Source organism: Vidua chalybeata, chromosome 6 (genome assembly GCF_026979565.1).
Source record: "Vidua chalybeata isolate OUT-0048 chromosome 6, bVidCha1 merged haplotype, whole genome shotgun sequence".
Taxonomy (NCBI): domain Eukaryota; kingdom Metazoa; phylum Chordata; class Aves; order Passeriformes; family Viduidae; genus Vidua; species Vidua chalybeata.
In genome coordinates this window covers 44,221,989-44,236,007 of record NC_071535.1, presented here as the reverse complement: position 1 = coordinate 44,236,007, position 14,019 = coordinate 44,221,989, and the positions used below count along the sequence as shown (strand labels likewise).

Here is a 14,019-nt window from a genome sequence, read left to right as displayed (position 1 = left end):
CTACCAGTACTACTGCAGATGTGAAAAGAGATATGGGGTACAGTTTAGAAGATGAAGTGACATGGTGAGAGGACTATGATAGTGGATTATAATTGAAACATATTTTTCGACATGATCATGGCAAAACTGAGCCAGTTAAATTCTGGCCGGAATGTGATAAATCTCTGATGAGTCTGTAAAGGAAGAGGTATGAGCACCATTCTCAGGAACGTTTAAAACTAGTCTAGATGATAGACTGGTTACAATGATAATTATAACAGTAGTTTCAATTCATGAAATACACTAGATTGACCAAGAAACTGCTTTAAAGGGACAAAAAAGCCCTAAAACCTATAGCAACCTGGTTTGATCACTTACCTGGCTGTGGTTTGAACATGAGGCTAAAGTAGACATGTTCTGAGGTCCCTGAGAGCCTGAAGTGTCCTATGAAATCACAGAGTGGTTAAGGTCAGAAAGGACCATTGCCATATATAAATATAAAAATCAAATAAATACAATCAAATGTATGGTGGAGAAAAAAAAAATGGAAAGTGACTGTACCATTTCTTATGAAGTTGAAACTTCTCCTTGCTTTTCCCCGCTTTTTTCCACCTCTTTCCTTTTTTTCTCCACTCCATTTCTTCTTTTATAAATTTCAGGAATACTAACATATTTTTCTGTGTTTCCTGTGTTGTGATCAAAGAATGTCTGCTCTTTCTGTCCATATGAAAGAATGCTCAAATCTACAGATCTTGTGCCAGTCCCCCATTTATATTGGACCATCAAGACCATTAATTAAATTATGTACTTGGCAGAAAGAACAGAATATCCAATCCGTTTTAGTAGCAGTGGTGAAATTTCCTAGAACAGAAATTGACTGAAAGTCTGTGTCTATTCTTTCCTCCAGATTTGGCAGCCTCAGTAGGTGTTTCCCTCAGGTGTGCTCTGGAGAGGCATTTCTGCAGTATGTATATGTGTGTGGGGGTGCATGATAAAGCCACCTGTCTCTTTAATCAGGGGGGACTGCTTCCTACAACTGGGGTGATTGCAAGAGGCATTGCTGCCTCGTAGTATGTCTGCACTTAAGTAGAAGCATCACCCGCAGGGCATGAGACCAGTGATGAAGTTTCCTGGAGATCACAACTCCAGCTCCAAGGCTTTCACTGTCTTAGGGAGCAGTTCAAGGACAGACTCAGTCCTTTGAAATTCAGGACTGTTTTGCTGTGGGTCACTGAGCCCAGTTTGCAAGCCACAGAATAAATCCTATTAAAGTCACTACAATTCTTCCCATTCTTTCCTCCCACAGATCCAGAATGCCAGCTGCTAAAAGCCATTTCAGAAAGGGCATGGGAGAAACCTGTGAGAAGTTTTTTCTTTCTAAATAAATCAAGTAATTAATTCTGACTACTGCAATGTTGTGCAGTAACCCTATACAGGGGTGATGAGGTGCCAGCTTCACGTCAGTGTGCCTCAGTGCAGTGCCTGTGATACTGTTCACATGGTCACCTTCCAGATTGAATAGTCTGGTTTATAAGAGGCAGATGAAGCTCCTCAGTGCAAACACTCACAGAACTGAATTGCATTGGCCCCTTGTCCTGGAAAAAGTGATGTACATGGGCTATAATCTGGGAACAACGTGCCAGATGTAAGGATAAGAAACGTGAAATCTCTGCTGAGTAAAAGGTATCTGGAAAATATTAGGAGCATCAGACATGAACAGCCCACCTCAAATACTAATGCAGCAGAACTCCAAGGATGAAGGCCGAACTTCTGTCCCCCTCAAGTTTAGTTAGCATGATAAGTGCTATTACAATAGCCTGGTACACAGTCTGGTATATCCAAGATCTCCCTTTATGGCATCACTAATAAACTCTGCAGTCTTCATCTCTAAATATAACTGCTGAAACTTGGAATGCCTCATGAACAGGAATGTGTTTATCTTTATAGTGTTACATCTTTATAGTGTTTCAAGAAGGGTAGCCTCCTTAGCATCATGACTGAGAAACCTCAAGAGGCAAATTGCTGAAAGATTCTGACAGACCCAGAGGAATAACCCAGGCCTCTGAAGTCCTCTCTCTCTCCTGCTTAGGAAAAGTCTCTCTCCACAGTGCAAGTTTTGTAGTGGGAACCAGCTGACTTCTAGTGAGGTCAGTGTTAAATCTTAGCTTATTTTATCCCCCATCTTCCTTAGAACGATATTTCCCCCGGTCACGCATGCATCAGACATGCATATTCCCTGGCAGATAGTGTGCTAACTCCCCTTCCAACTAAAGGATGTGAAGAAAACTCTTTGGAAATATAAGGATATAGCACATGCATCCAGTGAAAGATTTTATTTTAAATGTTATTAAAGTAAAAGCATAGTAAGGAAAGGGTGCATTGTCTCAATTTCATTATACAAACAAATAAAAGTACTTGCAGTTCCATGGAATTTAACACAGTTAATCATAAACTTGATATTTGCACCTCACAGGCACTGAACATTGTGTAGTTACTGGAACTGGGATAAACTGGTTTCGAAAGATTTGCCTGCTATAGCTATGTTCAAGGGTTAACCCTCACTCCCCTGCTCAGATGTTGGCAAAGGAAATCCTCTCATAATGACAAAGATTGGAAGTTAGCCTATGAATTGTTCACATCTCTGTCTTGCAGGTAGCTGCTTGCTTTGAGATGCCCTCAAAAGATCTGTTCTGGTATGACTCCTAAGGCTAACTTGGACCATGAAGGGTTGGGTTTTTATTGTCCTTTGTACCTGTATAGTTCTTAGACCCCCCCTCCGTTCATTTCTGTGAAGCTATTCCAACTTCACCTAATGGCAGAGATATCCATTACCTGATTCTAAATACTGAAATCTTGGAGTCTTCTTTAATACCCTTTCCCAGAAGCATGAATGTACTCTTTTAAATTCATTCGGCTCACATTCATGCACCAAGACAGAAATGTGCAGAAGAAGTTTCTCAGTTTATCCCCTCTGTATCATTCAGTCATGCAACGCCCACTCACATGCATGCAGACATGCATGAAAATGCACTCATCCAGAATCCTGCACTTCAGTGTCATGAAAAGTGAGAAGCTCACACTGAAGATCTTGGGCACCCATACCTTCATGCTGTCCTGGGACTTTGCTGGGCATATTCCTATTTGAGCAATCCAGGGGATCCCTCCTAACTAATCAAATCTGTAATCTCTCAGTCAGTTGCTCTGCATCTCAATTTGTCTGTCTCTGTATTCTCAGTTAGGACATGTGTTGTGCCATCCTGTCCTTAAACTTTTTTTGATCTAAAGCTGGACATGTGTGATTTTTGTCCAGGGTTGTCCTTGACTCCTCATCTCTGCGTCATTTTCCCATGCTGTATGGATTACAAGGGTGACTGCCTTGCAAGTAGCTGATTACAGTGTGAACAATTCCCACTTTTTCATGTAACTGGCCTTGCCATTCCTTTTCAATCCAATTTTATTGGCTCCTAATGTGTTCTCAAAGCATCTTGTTGTCCTTAATTTTTAATTTTCTGCTTTCCCAGCACATAACAGAAATTATGCACGCTCCTTGTAGGTCTCTTCTAGGGATTAGAGACCTACAACCCAAATTATCTAATCTAGAGATTAGCTCAATCCAAATTCTCTTTTCTGAACAGTTTTTAAGTTTGGGAATGTTCCAACCATTTAGATTTTAAATTACTCCATAGGGCTCTTAGGGAATCCAACACTCTTAAACCAGGAAAAGTTAAATTTGGTACAACACACTGCATCATAATAATCAGCACTCTGTGTCTGGGAGCCATTTACCCACTTGCAGGTTTCCTAAAATGTTTGATATATTCTGTATATAGTGAAATACAGTCACAACTTACACTGCTTACTTCTATTTTCCCTACAATTGTACCACAATGTCAAAGTACCTACATGACACAAGAACTCTTCTAAGTTCTATAGCTCTGCTCCAGTTCCTATCTCTGTGGTCCTAGCACAAAATTATAATTTCTATATTCACCAAATTTTGGGAGTGAGAGCTGCAACACCCAGGAATGGTTATGCCTCTCCTGATTCCTTGTGGTTTTAGCTTGTTCTGGTTTATTAATGAAACAGCATTAGTATTTGAGGCCTACCAAAAGTTTATCTCACGATATCTGTGCTCCTTTCTTTTTTAATCTTTGTGCATTACTTTGTGCTCGCTTTCTTTATTTTCTCATAATTTTGCTTTGGTTCTGGCAGCTTCAAAGTGTTTGCTAAGAGATTCAAACCACAACAGATAGAAAACATCCATTAGGTAATTTTGCCCTGCTTGTTGTTCAACACCCTCTATTGCATAGTTATGAAGTTTTCCTCTGAGACATCATTGCACGGTCAGTATTGCCTCACAATAAATTAAATATTTTGGAGTCCTGAAAAGGCAGTATACACAGCTATATAAAAATACTATTAGATATACATTGACAAAATCTCACATAAATCCAGGGGACTGTGTCAGCTCATATGGGCAAAAGATAGTCTTATAATAGTTTCTTACCAATTGATAGTGTGGACTCCTTACAGATTTTTAATATTTTTCCTTCAAATCAGAAACAAAATATAATTGATGCTGCCCTGTATTTAATGGCCTCCTCATTGCTACATATAATTTTATTTGTCACAGACATTATTTATTAATATTAACCTTTGTCTCCCTATTTCTCATGCAAGTTTATCCTAATGGTTTGTGCAACAATGGTGCATTGAATTGGTTTGACCTGCACACTGAAGAGACTAAAACAAATAAATAATTATTTATAAGCCTATATTATCTCTAGCATTTGCATTTCTTTCTTTCAGTGTTTGTATAAGCAATTTGTGTTTGCTCTGACAGTTCATTCTGGCCATTTATTACCCTTATCTTTTCCACAGAAAACTTACTGTTATTTATACTGCTTTTTTTCTTTATACCCTATCCTCATTCTGTTTCTCAGTGCAGATGTCTATGTTTTTTTTCTTATGAATGTTTCTCTCAGAGCATAGACAGTTTTGCTGTGATCCTTGCAAAGTTTCTTATATAGCTTTTTTCTGCAAGTCCTTTAATTAATGGATGCACACTTGATTTTGCCTTTTCTGTACCTTTAGATTGACATGGTGAGAGAAACCACTGCTATGTTTTCAATAGAAAAAATCCAAGTCTTGATCTGAGATTTGTGGCAGGAAGACCAAAGAGTCAAGGTGGTGGGAGTCTTCTCCAAGAATAGGAGAAGTGGTGCTTAAATGGTATTTTCTGGTTGGTAGATGGGTTCTGGGAAAGGAATTTGAGGGTGTTTGCTTTATCCCTTTTTTTATCAGGTTATCCAGTACGCCTTTTGAGGCATATGCGGATTTTCAGGATACATCCTTCTCCTGGGGGGAACATACAGAACCAAGGAAATTTGTTACTCAATGATTTTCCGTTTATCAGGTCAACGAACAGAAAGCTGGGGTCTGTTTAATGACTATTATGTGTGTGAAGAAGCTGTAGAAATACTAAAATATGCAACTGTATTGGTTTAAAATTTGTATCTTCACAAAATTGTCTGCAAAGCTCATATTCTGTTGTGACCATTGCCAACCTTCTTATCATTACTTTCTTTACTTATAATTTATCTAGACAGTGACTGGCAGAACTGTAATGGATTTTTCTTGAGATTGATTAAGTTTGGAACAAAGTGCTTAGGCTGTTTTCTAGACTCAGGCCAATATTTGGTAATATTAAAAAAAAAAAAAAATCCTTCTTTTCTGTGTGAAAAGAAGTCTGATTTACAGAATTGCTAAGTACTAAAATCTGAAATGAGAATGAATAGTAGCTGTGCTTTCAGTACTTTACATAACTGTAGAACTAAGTGTTTTAAATACATGGTGCTCAGGCAGCTCAAAATGGATACCTTGAATTAATAAGCACCTTTCTCTCGATTTTTTAGGATTCCCCATTAAAATAGGGACAATAAATTATTACTTTCTCACCCCACTAGGAATTCATAAAGATCAATAAATGTTTTTTGTACCAATAATGCAATGTTAGTGCTAACGCATTAGTACAATGTAATACACTAATCTACATATATTAAATGTTTATTTACATTTTAAGTACATGTGCAACTATAATACCTAAAATGCCATGAGGATGAACAGCATAAGAAAACTCATGAGGAAATGAAGAGAAGTTTTCAGCACAAGCTTGATTCATGTGCAGCAAATACAGCTCAGGGCCACTCCCTGTATGCATAGTATTGGGCAGCTTCCCTTTGAATGAGTACCCCTAGTCTGTGCCCTAAGTACTGTGCCTCCCAACCTGTCACAATGTTAATAATGTTCTCGTAGTTCTGTTCCCTGTGTACAGTTTCTAGGTTTGGAATAAGTGGTGTGCAGAGATGGCTGTTTCAGCATTGAGTAGCCTGTGGGTTGATCCCATGAGCGAGGCCTTTAGCTCCCCCTACAGACTTCTGCCAGGTGTTCTGAGGGTAGCTGCTGGAGCAAATGGAGGACTCACTGGAAAATTTGCTTTTTTGAGTTGGTGGATGTACAGGAATAGCCTTTTTTATCTGCTAGGAAAGCCTTGTAAAGCCAGGAAGTGGAGAACACTTGCTCCAAAAGAAAGCTGAGGGAACAAGGCTCTGCCTCATAAATCCATCATGCAGATTACGATTTGGGGGGAGAGCAGTGGATGTTGTCTCCTTGGACTTCAGCAAGGCTTTCAACACTATCTCCCACAATGTCCTCATAGGCAAACTCAGGAAATGTGGACTGGCTGAGTGAAAAATGAGGTGCATTGAGAACTGGCTGAGTGGCAGATCCCTGAGGGTCATGATCAGCAGCACAGGGTATGGATGGAGCCCTGTCACTGGTGGTGTCCCCCAGGGTTCAATACTGGGCCCAGTCTGGTTTACCTAATTCATCAATGACTTGGAGGAAAGGGCAGAGGCCTCCTCAGCAAGCTCCCTGCTGACTCAAAGCCAGGAGGAGTGGCCCATACCCCAGAGTGCTGTGCCACCCTTCAGAAGGGCTTTTGACAGCTTGGAGAGATGGGCAGAAAGGGACCTTCTGAAATTCAACCAAGGCAGGTGCAGGTCCTACTCGTGGAGAGGAATAACACCCTGCACCAGCACAGGCTGGGGGCTGAGCTCTTGGAAAGCAGCTCTGTAGAGAAGGACCTGGGGGTCCTGGTGGAAAACAAGCTGTCCATGGCCAGCAGTGGCCAAGAAGGCCAATGGGATCCTGGGGTGTATTTGGAACTGCATTGCTAGCAGGTCAAGGGAAATGATCCTGCCCCTCTCCTCAGCCCTGGTGAGGCCCATCTGGAGTTCTGTGTCCAGTTCTGGGCTCCTCAGGACTAGAGAGACTTGGAGCTCCTGGAGAAGGTCCAGCAGAGGGCTACAGACATTATTAAGGAACTGGAACATCTCACTTAGGAGGAAAGGCTGAGGCAGCCTGGCCTGTTCAGCCTCCAGAAGAGAGGAATGAGAAGGGACCTTATCAATGTCTATAGGTATGTGACAGGAGGGTGTCAGAGGATGAAGCCAGGCCTTTCTCAGTGGTGCCAAGCAATAGGACAAGAGGCAATGGGTAGAAACTGATGCACAGAAGTTCCACCTGAAAATGAGGAAGAACTTCTTTACTGTAAGGGTAAACGAGCACTGGAACAGGCTGCCCAGAGAGGGTGTGGAGTCTCCTCACTGGAGATAATCAGGATCTATCTAGACACAGTCCTGTGCCATGTGCTCTGGGATGGCCCTGAAGATTGAACCAGAAGACCCACTGTGACCCTTCCAAGCTTGCCCATTTCATGATTCTGTGATTTGTTGACAAGCTTTAAATTGGCTAACTTTGGTTGGATTTTATTTGGAATGGTAAATAGTACACTAGTAATTTGACAGCCTGTTGTAATCCATCTATGCTTCAAACATAGATGTTCCTGAGCTGTCCAAAGAAAAGGCAGTAATATTTCTTACTATAAATACGAAGTACAACACTTTCCTTAGCCTTTTTGAATTTGTCAGAAAAACATATACTAGTATGGATGACAATTACTCAAAATTTTGTTGCAAATGCCCATGATGGAAAATTTCAATTTAGCCAAAGAGCTAAAGGCTAAAATTTATCAAACTGTGAAGAAAAAATTACAAGGTTTTGCAAGCCTAAGTAATGGGCAACCTTAGTAACAGGAGGCATTTGCCTATAACATAGAACACAGCTTGGAAATAGTATCTGTCCTATTTCTTCTGGCTTCTCTAGTGATGTTTTTACAGAAAGTGTATTATTTTCCATCAAAGTTTATGAATCACTTCTCATTTTGTTGCAGCAGAATGAAGGCAGGAATCTCATACTCTGTATTCTCAAATTGCTTGGCATGTCTAACCTACATATCAGCTTTATACCCACCTTTTGATATTCCACTGGAATTTAACAAATGAAGCAGAGATTAATATTAATGAAGAAATAGAAATTTCCATACATTTGTTGTCTGTTTTCATCGGGTGTCAGACATTACAGTGAGAGACGCCAATTTAAGAATCTAGACAAATTTAGGTAATTTCCTTGATGCTTGATGGCTATAATTAAATTAATTCTGGGAATCTGCACTGGCACTTCTGCCATACTGTGATGGTGGCCTCCAAGTTCCTAGTTATAAAGTTTTAATGTTTTCTCTCCCACCTAGAACTGTGTGGGGACCAAATTCATGTTAATTTTGTGGCTACAGTGCAAAGAAGAATATGCAGAGGGAAAGGCCTGACTGTCTCTGAAAGCCACCCGTAATCCTCTCTGTGCTGAACCACATGTAAGTGTCAATAAGCATACTTGGGAGCATGGGGGCAGCATAGTTAGCCAGGTAGGGCAGGAAATTTAGGGAGCCACCACCCTGTGTGGCACCCTGCCTTTGAAAATAGCACAGTAATAAATAATGCATGCTGGTGTGCCGACCAAGCTAGCTTCACCCTGTCCAGACCTGTTGGTACAATGTGCTTTTTTGTCTGTCTGGAAGTATTCTGCGTCTTAGCGACCAAAGCTGTCTCTGCCCTTAGGAGTTGAAACAGAAAAGGCCAAGAGTCACGCAAACAGAAAGTGACATTCCGGTCTCAGTACCACACTGGAACCATTTATCTTCTGCTTTTGCTGATGTCCTTTCTAGCAACAGGAAAATTCTGCTTTCCCTGTCTATGTTGAGATCCAGTGGTCACATCCTCCTGTGGTGCTTCTGCAGCATATAGATGAATTTCAGTGTGATTCTTTAATCTCCCATGTTTTGCTCAGTGGCACAATGTAAGACTTGGGCTACTTCCTAAAGGTATCCTTTCTGGGAAGGAAAGTGCTCTTTACTTCTTGCTAGTTCTTTGCTGCTTAGCTTTTCCTGCTCTGGACTGATCGTTCATGCTGATATCATGCTAAGGCATTATTTTGATGATGAAAGCCATAAATATTCACCAAGACATGACCTGGTATGCAAATACTTGGACTCAGTGACATGAATGCTTAGAGAAATCTTTAAGTGCTAGGCCTATCAAAATAGTTGCCTAGTTGTCTGCAGGGACAACCTCAACCCTTGGTGTTGTAAATGCAAGACAATGAAGCTCTCCAAGATGGGTATTTACAGTCTTTCTTCTTTCTGAAGGACAACTTTTTTGATAGATGAGAATCAATGGAACTTGACATAACCTGGTGAGAAATAATTCAATCTTCCCAAGCGACACTTGTACACAGGAGCACCTTATCTATGTGAACAAAATGAACTTAGTTTTTAATTGGTGTTAGCATGGATAGGAACAAAGGTGACATTCCTTGAGTCTGAGATCCATTATTTATCTTGAAATCAGGTTCAGCATAAATAGTATTTGTGAAATATTTCCCCTACATTGACAATGAGCCTTGCTTAATAATTAATAGTATCTCTGGATGTTGAAGGACAATTCATTTCCTGTGCTTGGTAAATCTAGCACTGAGAACTCTTGTCAGCATCTGTCAGGGGAAGATTTATGATGAGACTTGGGACCAAAAATGAGCAAAGACTAGAAAATTCACTTCACACAGACCACTGAACAGTCACTGAATATTTAGCATTTCTTGGTTTATGCATACAAATTAATGAAACCTCAGAACCTGCCCACATTTTAGTGCATTTTTAACTGTTTCCATGTCGGTACCTTGTTTGACTAGTGAAATAATGAGAAACAGATGAGGCTTCCTATTTTCATTTGGGCACCTGGTTTCCTGCTCAGGTTCATGGTTGCAGGCTGGAGGAGTAACTCACACATGGTCAAGGAAAACTTTGGACTGAGCACGTCTACTGATTCGCTGCCCTGCTAACCTGCACATAACTGAACTTTCATACTCAACCCCATATATCCACACACTGGTTATTTTTTCCCTCATTTTGTTTCTTATCTACTCTCAAATACCCAGAGAAGCTGAAAGACCAATAAACCCCCCTTTCATGCATTTTTCAGGATTCTCAATGTATAAAAGAAAGCCCATCATATGGGCTCACCCAGTCTACCTCCCTGCCAGCACAGGGTTATTCCACACCATGCATCTCCTAATGTTATTTCCAGATTAATTTTAAATTAGGACATTCCTGCTTTTCACTTCTCCCCATTCTAATTATGATATCCCTATCTACCTGAAATAACCTCCATTTAAAAAAGTAAAATAAAAATGAAGGGATGGTCTTAAAAAAACAACTACAAAGAAATCAATCCCTCATCCATTACCAGGTTTTTCTTTTGTTCTGGAGCCACGCGTGTAACCCGGTTAGACCTGTTCTCTTTGAATGCTGAAGACTAAGCTGGCCTTATGCAAACGCTCTCAACCACATCTTGGTTGTTGTCATTGCAGATCCAATCAAATGAACAGGAAGTGACCTAAGGAATTCCCCTATTGGCTGCTTGAGTGTTCAGCAAAATGTTTTAAAATTAGTATCACATCCATTTATCTTCACTCCTGGGAGTCTTTAGTTGACATAACCTAGTACCTGTGCTTACCCAACCTACTGATCTGTAGACAGTTTTCCCATTGCTTCAGTTCAGGATTTCCACGCCAGAATCTGCAGCTAAATGAGGTAAGGTGTTTGGGGTATCTAATTTTTTTCATAAATGCACTTCATTTAAAATAACACCAGTGACAATAATAAAAAAAGAAAAAAAAATGTCTGCTGGACTCCTGGCCACCATAACAAGCCTCTCCCTTCCCACTTTGGAACAGCAGCTAAGGTTACTTATTCAAAAGGCTTTTTAATGTTGCACTAAATATTTCTGCTTTCCTGGTTTGAACTTGTATCTTCTATTTAAGTATTTCTGTTGTGTTTATGTTTGAGTGGGGCCAGATCCTGAGAATCTTTTCTTTTATGATGTATCTAATAATATTCCCGGTCCTAAATCTGCTACTTTTGTCAACAGAGTTGCCATCTGTTCAGTAAGACAAGGGGTGAAAAAGTGGACTTTCTCAATGCTATAGAGAGTCCTTATGTCACAGAACCGGAATACACTCCACAATGACCGTGTTTCGGTTCATTTTAGTGATGAGGATGTTGATGGACATGGTGTTTTCAATAAAAAACTCTAAAGTACATTTATAATTTGGCTTGGTTTCAGCCTCAAGGCAATTTCTTGGCAGTTGTGTGGTGAAGGAGGTTCTGCTGATCTTAGTTCTGTCTAAGCAAAAACTGCACAGAACCCAGCTCAGGCACTGGGTAGGTAAATATAGTGTGAGGTCCGCAATGTCTTTGCTTGTTTAATTTGTTTCTGTTCCAATGGTAATTTTATTTTAATAGAACCAGAACTGGCCCCTTAAGATATAGACACAGTTTTTAAGGTAGTTGTAGAAGAGAATGTGAAGAAAAAATTGGTCCAAATCTGTGTTGATTTTGTTAAATACGTGTAATGGACTTAGTGACAAATGTTTGCATTTCACCCTATGAGACATTTTAGGCACATACTTGTGTGTATATTGTTATAGAGTTATTCAATTATATCAGTAATGTGCTTTTTGATTACTTAATCTAAAGGTATATGTTGTGTTTGCTCCTAAAGTACATTCAACTATCCTTTCTTTCCTACCTTTGCCATTTTTTAGTACCAAACAACTATTAGAATTAAACAAGCTCATAATGACAGAGATATACCTTGAGGTAAAAGTTTCGTTTAGTCATTTTATTTATACTTGTCTCATTTGATGCCGTGTTAAACAGATCTAACATGTACCAGTATTTCCTGCAATTTGTGAAAACTTCAGTAAAATTAAAAAATGCGCTCCTTTAAGTTTTGCTTTGATAGGAAATTTGCAGGGTGTAGTTTCAGCCAGTTGTCTGACATCTATTTTGCACTGTACAAAATATCATAGTAGAAAATATAGCAGTTTTATATTTAATGCAAATGCAGAAACTAAAGAAAAAGGCTGCAATTAAAACTAGAAAAACAACAGGATTAAGGTGTTTCACTTACAAATATCATAATGACAGTTTAATTCCTGCCCCATACAATTTTCAAAACCAAGTGATTGTTGCTATAACAACATAAGACTTGCCAGAATTTTTCAGAAATAATTACTTGACTTCAAGTAGAGCATATATTTTAGAAAACTTCCAATCTTGAAAAAAAAGTCCAGAAGTACAGTGATGGGAAATTGCCCAGAATGTTTTTAAGTGCCTCAACAATTAAATACCATTCTTCTAAAAATATTTTGTCTCATTTTCAGTCTGACATGGTCTTGCTTTAACATTCAGCCACCTGATTTTGTTGCCTTTTGATGGTTATTGAAAAGTCCCCCTGGGTAGGAAATTTCTGTTCCTTGTGTAGTTAGCTGGGGACAAGTCCTTTCTTAGCCTAGTCTCTGATAATTGTGGTAGTCTGAGCTCCAAAGCCTGTTCCTTTTCATGGAGAAACTTGCAGTACAGTGAAGGATCTTAACGTGTTTCACTGTAAGCTTTTCCATCCTTTAATCACTTGAATTCTCTCCTCTAATTTTTCAACATTAGCAATGAAATTTGGATGTCAGGATGGATCAGAGTCTGAAAAGTGCCAAACAGAGATATTATGAGTCAATATACTGGGAATTCCAGTTCAGGGGTTTATGAAGTGTGCCCAAGGCTTTCTTAGTGCAGCCATCCTCCAGACACCCTTCTACCCCTTGAGCACTGGTCCTGTATGCAGAGACAAGGTTATCATTAGCAGAGTCAATGTTTCCTTGCATTTAGCATTTCTATTTTTTTCTACTCCAAGTGTCACTTGTAAAGCCTATAACAATGGTAAAAATACTTATTTTCCCCAAGTCCTGATAGTAAAGGCTCTCATATCAGATCAGAATATCTCTTTGCTTGCCCTAGCACAAGTTAGGTCGTGCTTCACAGCCACCTATAGAGTGACAACCATATATTTACTCCAGTCATGGTGAGATCAGGTAGTAGAATGTGGTCTGTTTTACATGGGATATTATTACCTTCTTGTCACCTGAGAGAATACGCTGTGGTATTGCCACAGTAATTTCTTATTAATTTAGATATTCTCAGGGTGTTGTGGGTTATCAGCAGTGGTGGAAACAGACCGTAGAACAGTTGGACAAGTGAAAAATTAAATAATTTGGCTCCCACTCAACTTCCTTGACTTTTTTTCATTCCCAATGAATTTTATTGTTAACATCTGTACTTGTTCTGTCTGGGAAGTGCAAAGTAGCAAGCTGCAGTGGAAAGAGATCAAACTAAGAAAAAAAAAAAATCATCCAGAAACACAGATGGAGAGAGATTAGACAGGAAAAAGAAGGATTTTTGTATGTGCGTCTGTGTTCGGACAGCAGTGATGTGTTAGTCTGTTGCATGTCCCACAACAGTTTGCACCAAACTCCCCTGTGAGAATTGAATTCTACACCTGCTGAAGAAGTGTGTATTTATGTACAGTTCTCACAGAAAAGGATTAATGATTTTATTGACTCAGCAAGCTCAGAGAACTGCCCACAAGCCATGACAGCTTTTCAGAATCAGTGCTTAGCTTTCCTTCCTTGTTCGCCCCTTCCACATTTCTTATGAATGTGTTTAACTTAGTGACAAGACCAAGCCAGGAAAAC

The 14,019-nt window shown here is 39.6% G+C and overlaps 1 protein-coding gene across 2 annotated transcripts in view; it reads left to right on the top strand.

Moving 5' to 3' along the window:
* The first annotated feature begins 10,948 nt into the window (after positions 1 to 10,948).
* The window catches only part of EHF (ETS homologous factor), a 33,899-nt gene continuing 30,828 nt past the window's right edge, over positions 10,949 to 14,019 (top strand). For both annotated transcript variants that reach the window (XM_053945509.1, XM_053945508.1), the window contains exon 1: positions 10,949 to 11,023. The gene's annotated coding sequence lies outside the window, so the exon portion shown is untranslated. The remainder of the gene's footprint in view (positions 11,024 to 14,019) is intronic.